The 6,747-nt window shown below is 42.0% G+C and overlaps 1 protein-coding gene across 1 annotated transcript in view; it reads right to left on the bottom strand.

Annotated features, from left to right (window-relative positions):
- The window catches only part of med13a (mediator complex subunit 13a), a 118,438-nt gene that overhangs the window by 57,331 nt on the left and 54,360 nt on the right, over positions 1-6,747 (bottom strand).

The raw sequence follows: 6,747 nt of genomic DNA on the forward strand, positions 1-6,747 counted from the left end.
TACATGCTCACAACGCCATCGCAACACAATCTCTGCCTCTAATATTTGACAATTGGGCCATTGTTTAATTTGTTGTTTTAGAGGTATTAAAAAGTCCTTAAATTATCACTTTAGAAATGTGCAGATACCCTCTATAGAGTCTATACACTTAAACGTTATGTTGGTTTGTTTACTGTTGAGTAAGGAAACAATGTTGACACATAAGGTACATCTGGGGACCCCTCAAAATAATTTGGGGACCCCCCTAGGAGTCCCGACCCACAGGTTGAGAACCACTGTTGTAGACGACGTGATATCATACATGGATGAATGGCGGGCGGTACAATTATTATTATTATGAAGTGAAAATGATCTGTTCTCTGTCTGTCTCTGTCTGCATCTACAGTGGACTGCAGTACTCACAGCACAAGCGAGTCACAGCAGTGTCATATTTCACTTAGCACGGTAGGGGTAGGGGGAGAAAGAAGCCTCTAAAGTTTACTTGACAACAGCTACATTGAACTCGGTACAACCTTATAACGGCATTAGTATGTATTTACTTAAGAACAACCTATGTAGGCTGTAGGAGGCCTGTATGCTCTTGCTACTTCCTTCGTGCTTTCCTGTTTGTGTCTGGCTCAACGCTAGGCAGGCGTGTCAAGTAGGACACCTCATGGTTGACATCCAATGTTATTAGTATTATACCGTTGTTGACTTGCATTTATTAATTTGTATGAAAATCTCCACACAGCGACAACCATAGTAAGGATCACTTTAAATTGCACCTTCTGCGGGAACAGGGTTGGTGTGTCTGATGAATAATCCAACACAGCAGAGCTAGCGAAGTGACCGAGGCCGACCACAGATCAGAGAATGACCCAGACGGTTTTCCCCTACCCAGTGTACAGGCATGCAGGGCAGGGCTGGGCAGGGCAGGGCTACAAAAGGTGTCAAGATTTTACTGTGTCGAAAAAATATTTTGGGGTCACAAAAAGATTTTGGGGGGTGGGTGCAGTGTGGGTGCTCTTCATTTACTCAGTGACTGGCCATGGTCATGGTAATAGATGAAGACCAGACCGGTAGTAGTCGAGACAGAGAAGAAAGAAGAGGAAAGAAAGAAGCATGTCGTAGTTGTCGGGTGGAAACCTTGTATGTCCAAAACCGTTTGTTTTGTATTTATCGTTTTAAAAATGATTGAAACTAGTGAAAACAGTTGATCTACAAGCACACAACGCCTCGCACTGCGAGGCGTTGTGTGCTTGTAGATCTGCTGTTTTCACTACTTTTGTGCAATGGCCTTGTATGGTGAAGCAGGGCTTTACTTTGCGAAGAAATGTACAAATTTGAAACTTGGGAGATACAAGGTTTCTGCCCGACAGTGACGATGTGCCACGTTGCTTTCACTGTGTTTGAATGTTTAGTTTTTAGTTTAGTTTGTTTAGTTTATAATGTAGGCAACAGAATGCATGATTCCCAAACAAAGAGAAAAGCTACTTTGAAGTTTGCACCAGATTTAGCTACTAGCTCATTTCCATCTGTGTGTGGCAGACTGACAGCGAAAAAGACACAGAGAAGTGACAAAAGCTACAGCCTAGCATTTCAGGTACCAACACAAAGCAATACCAGAGACATTTCGTACTACTTCGCATGCATCGCATTGTCAGAGAATTGCTGGATTCCTCATTTGACTGGATATAAGAAATCTGTGACAGGAAACGAAAACAAAAAATTGTATTAAAAAAGTCTCTATTTTGGTTTTTAAAACTCAATGCGAGTGCCAACTGGCACACACACAGAAAGAGAGAGAGAGACACAGAGAGCGAGCGAGAGCAAGAGACACACAGTTTAATCAGGCTGCTTTCATGTGCACGTAGAGTTAATCAGATGGTAAATTTCACTGAGTGCATCACAAGTTCACAACTTGTGTGCATTTAATTCATGTGCTTTTTTGTTGTTTTCTCCGAGTAAGGGACAGTGTTGATTTCGTCGACTAAAACTATGACGAAAAATGTTTGTCGACTGTGTTTTTTTTCACTGCTAAAAACTAAATAAAAACTAAGCTGTGATGACTAAAACTAAGACTAAATATATTGACAATTGTGTCAACAAAATAAAAACTAGACTAAAATGTTAGAGAGGGAGAAGAGAGTACTTTTATGTTTGGTTGCTCTCAGGTGTTACGTGCTGAAAATAGCCGATCTACAAGATCACAACGCGTCGCGCAACTAAGTGTAAAATCAGCAATTACGATGCCATCAAGGCCTGCCAAAATACATTTTAGTTGACAAAATCAACTGTAGATTTAGTTGCCTAAAACATATGATATTTAGTCGACTAAAACTAGACTAAAACTAAAACCTTTCAGGCGACTAAATTATGACTAAAATTAAATGACATTTTATTCAAAAGACTATGACTAAAACTAAATCAAAATGTGCTGTCAAAAACAACATTGGTAAGGGAGTGGCCAGAACCAGAACAGGGCTGTTTCAGATTCCTAAGTGAGTTAGAAGCTGAGAGAAACATTACGAGAAACTCATTAGGCCACAAAATCTATCAAGTCTTTTTCTGGTGGTAAACTTGTGTAGGCCGAATAGCCAACACCACATGAAAGCACTATGTTCCACTATCTCAACACCTATATTGGAGCATTTGGAGGCAATCCTAAACCAGAATGTTTAGCTACATATTCTCACAAACACCTCTCACAAACATAGCCACCACGTCGAACAAACGTGAAAATTTCCCACTGTCCACATTTTAAACATGCCACTCTTTGAACCGCATTTATTTCAATTTAACAACATTCGCCTTACGCGTAGCAGCCACTCCTGACGGAGTGATCCAAAGTTGACCGGCGACGCGATTTACGTCACAAATGGGCGTAAACACAACGCACTCCCAACTGCCTGCTAGCAGAAATGGAGCAAGGGGGGGGGGGGGGGGGGGGGGAGGGGAGGGGAGGGGACAGTTCGAGAGAGCACCATCACGCTGTTCTGCTTCACACCAAACACTACACAGGGACACACACTGCCATTGGAATATGATAGGAATAGCGTGTTTTAAACCTTCTACTTTACCCTTTCTGCAATGACAACCTTAAAAATGCAGCTTACAGCAGAAAAATGACTTATTTAAGCCAGGCGTGTGTGTCAGTTCTCCATGTTCTCAACAAAACATTGCTTCCCTCCATAAAGAGTAGATTATGCATGCGATGTTTGACCAGACACGCGTGTGTGTTTGTGTAGTCCGTTAACAAGCATGGTATGTTGGTAGCGATACTTTTGTACTTTTACTTGATACCTAACGTTGGGAAGTGTTACCGAATAGAGAGAGAGAGAGAGAGAGAAAGAGAGCGCGAGAGAGAGAATCGTATTTCAGAGAGAGAGAGTTCAACTTCTGACGTAATTCTGGAGAGCAGATCTGCAAGCTCACAACGCCTCGCGCAAGACGCACATCGAAATGTTATCTGCGTGAAGATCAGCTGATGTGTGTTTGTCTCCCGTTCTGTCCAAGCAAGAGAGTGAACGTTTTTTTTTTCTCTCTCTCTTTTTTTTTCAAGCCGCTGCCTGCTGTGAGTGCCGTGCTGTCAACATAAAACGAGCTGTATATCCTCTGTGTTGCTAAAGCTCCCCTATAAATCACATGTTTGTGCAAGAAAGAAAAGATTGTAAATCTGTTGATCCAAATGAAGACTGAGACTGTAGAGCAGCAGCTCTGCAATGAAGCGCAAAGTAGGCTACGCTGTAAAACAATAGGGTGAAGTCAGGTAAATTGGACACTTTTTGGAAGCGCAAAGTATAGGGTGAAGCAGGGCCGTGCAGCCCATACAGGCAAAATAGGCAGCCGCCTGGGGCCCCCTCACAGCCTGGGGGCCTCATGAGATTATTATTATTATTTTATTTTTTAACCAACATGGCCATCAGGGGGCCCTAGTTGAGCTCTCAACTGTGAGACAGAGAACAGTTGAAGTGAGGGTGAGGGCTAACATTAGCTCATTAGAATCTGAAAAGAAGTCAGGTAATTTGGTCCGCTTTTTGGTAATTGGCCTAGGAAACTAAGAAAAAGCAATGTGTGATACTGAATTTGTTTGTATGATTAATAAGGACTGTTGTCAACATGTTTAAGTTAAATTTATGTAATAAAATAAATTCGTTTTGATCCTACATACAGCTTTTGAAACAGCTGTCACACATTTTCTTGATTAGCAGTTTTCAGGTAATTTGGGCTACCATATCAGCTGAAATGACGGGCACTGTTACGATGTTAATATTATGGGCTCATTGGGCTGTATGCAGACAAATACATTTACTGCAGCCATCATTTAGCTTGTCAGAGTGGTCGTTGGAGCGCCTCAGTGCTGCTGCAGAAGTCACGTGCAACTTCTTCCAGAGAGATTGATTGATTGATTGATTGATTGCATAGGAAATAAATGAGTCAACTGTAACTCCATCAGGTGCTTTTGTTTTACATGCTGCTAGGAATACACCATGGAACAGTGGTTCTGTTCATATCAGGAACCCTCAAATTTTTTCTAACACATTTTTGGACACTGTTCCTACACATTTTGCCCAGTAGCTAGATAGATACATACATAGATAGACAGACACATAGATACATAGATATAGAACTCTGGCGGTGTGGTTCACTTCAAAATCTACATTAGTGGCATTTACCTGTTGCTCTTGCGCATTAACATCATACCTTATTTTAACACACCAAGCCAACACAGAGCAAGCTTTCCTGTACCTGAGGGGTTTGAATAGTAATAAAGTAAATGTCATGTTTTCAAAATGCATAACTTAGAGGGGAGATTCATAATAATTACGGTCAGCCTCATGGTGGTGCTATAACAGCCCACTTCACATTTTGCCCTATAACTCTTTAACCATAGGTCGGAAAATCAAAATGTATTTTCCCCAGGATTCCTTGGGTCATGACACATGTCCCCACATAGGCCACACCCATTTGCATCAGGATAGATTTTCCGCCATTTTAAATTTTCTTCAAAACACACTTTTTGCTCCTTTTCGACATATTTCCTCCAAATCTCAACAAAATCGGTACACATGTTCTCTGGACCCATGCAATAAACATATTCAAGCGACAATTTTCATAGTCCATATTGTTCACCTGTAATATGCTTCCAAAGTTAGTGGGAGGGGCCTATTTATCAGAAAAGGCCAAAAATCACAAACAAAACATCCAGTCAAGACTAAATTCGAATCACATGTCAAGGGTTGTATGCTCAATGAATTCCCAGAAGCAGGGCGTGCCACAAATGCACAAAATGCAACCGTTTCATGCCAAAACATGATTTTTGGGGGAGCAATCCTCCCAAAATGAAAGTTTGCTTATTTTGCTGACGCAAACATATTTCTCACATAAGCATATACTATACACTGTATATGCTTATGTTTCTCCATTAGCATATATGCTTATGTTTCTCTGGCAGTGTGAAAGGACTGACAGATACAGATCTCCATATATGCCCATATCAGTTGGAACACTGCTGCAATTTAGCTGTGAGCGCCCGCGAAGCGGGCGCGATCTCTAGACGTGAGCGGCCCGAAGGGCCGCGAACTTCTAGTGTTTTACAATTCTTCTTCCAAGCTCTCATATCTGCCCTTCAGTTCAGTGGCCGACCACAACAAAAGTCACAATGCAACAAAAGTCTGATTGTGTCGGGCAGTATAAACAGAGGAGATTTCCGAATGTCTTTGAAGGTTTTAAATGTTTATGCAATTGTGGACAAGCTTTTAACGTAGTATGTCTGTTCAGGTGAAGTAGTACTACTAGTCGTACTGAAGTAGCAGATATGATCACTTACACTGTAAGTACAGCGGAAAATCTCATGCTCTGAGAGTGTATGCAACTGTGTCTCCATTCCAATTAAATGTAATACTTTCATTTAAACGGAGAGAAAGGTGCTTCATGCTTCATTTCATCTCATCTCAACAATCTTTTGAAAGACCCTGGAAAACATGTATTATTATGTAAACTTTGCAGAACATTTCCAGTGAAGCATCCAATCCAAGCATAAAACTATGTCACTGGGAGGAGGCTCGATGCTACACAGGCACAGAACCTCTGAAGAGTGGAGTGTGTGAGAGTGTGGGGGAAGACCCTGGGATTCTATCAAGTAACTCTCTTCCACACAAGCATGCGCGCAGATGTGAGCGTATATGCACGCGCGCGCACACACACACACACATACACACACACACACACACACACACACACACACACACACACACACACACACACACACACACACACACACACACACACACACACTTTTACGCTCAAAACAACGCTTTGAGTTGAGAGAGGGATGGGGGTAAAACACTAGCCATTGTCTGGTCATTTTCCATCCACTTTTGCCTGTAACAGCATCTCTCTCACACTCACTCACACTCACACACACACACACACACACACATGCGCACACATGCGGGCACACACACACGCACACACAGAGCAATTGATGGATGACCAATTCAATGAGGGCGTGGTGAATTTGGGGGAGTGGATCAAACAGAAGAGGGGAGGATTTGGTTAAGCAAATATCACTGCCTGGTGTCTCTCGCTACACCCCCCACGACAATCCCTCCTCCCATCTTTCTGTCACACCTACTGCTGCAGAGGATTAAATGCAAAGAAAGAGATTCGCAGAAAGAGAGAGTAATAGAGAGAGTAAGATAGAGAGTGAGTTTCAATAAATTTCCCCCCCAAATGACAAAAAAACGAATGTTCTAGAAATGCTAC

This window comes from Nannobrachium achirus, assembly GCF_963921795.1.
Source record: "Nannobrachium achirus genome assembly, chromosome: 19".
Taxonomy (NCBI): domain Eukaryota; kingdom Metazoa; phylum Chordata; class Actinopteri; order Myctophiformes; family Myctophidae; genus Nannobrachium; species Nannobrachium achirus.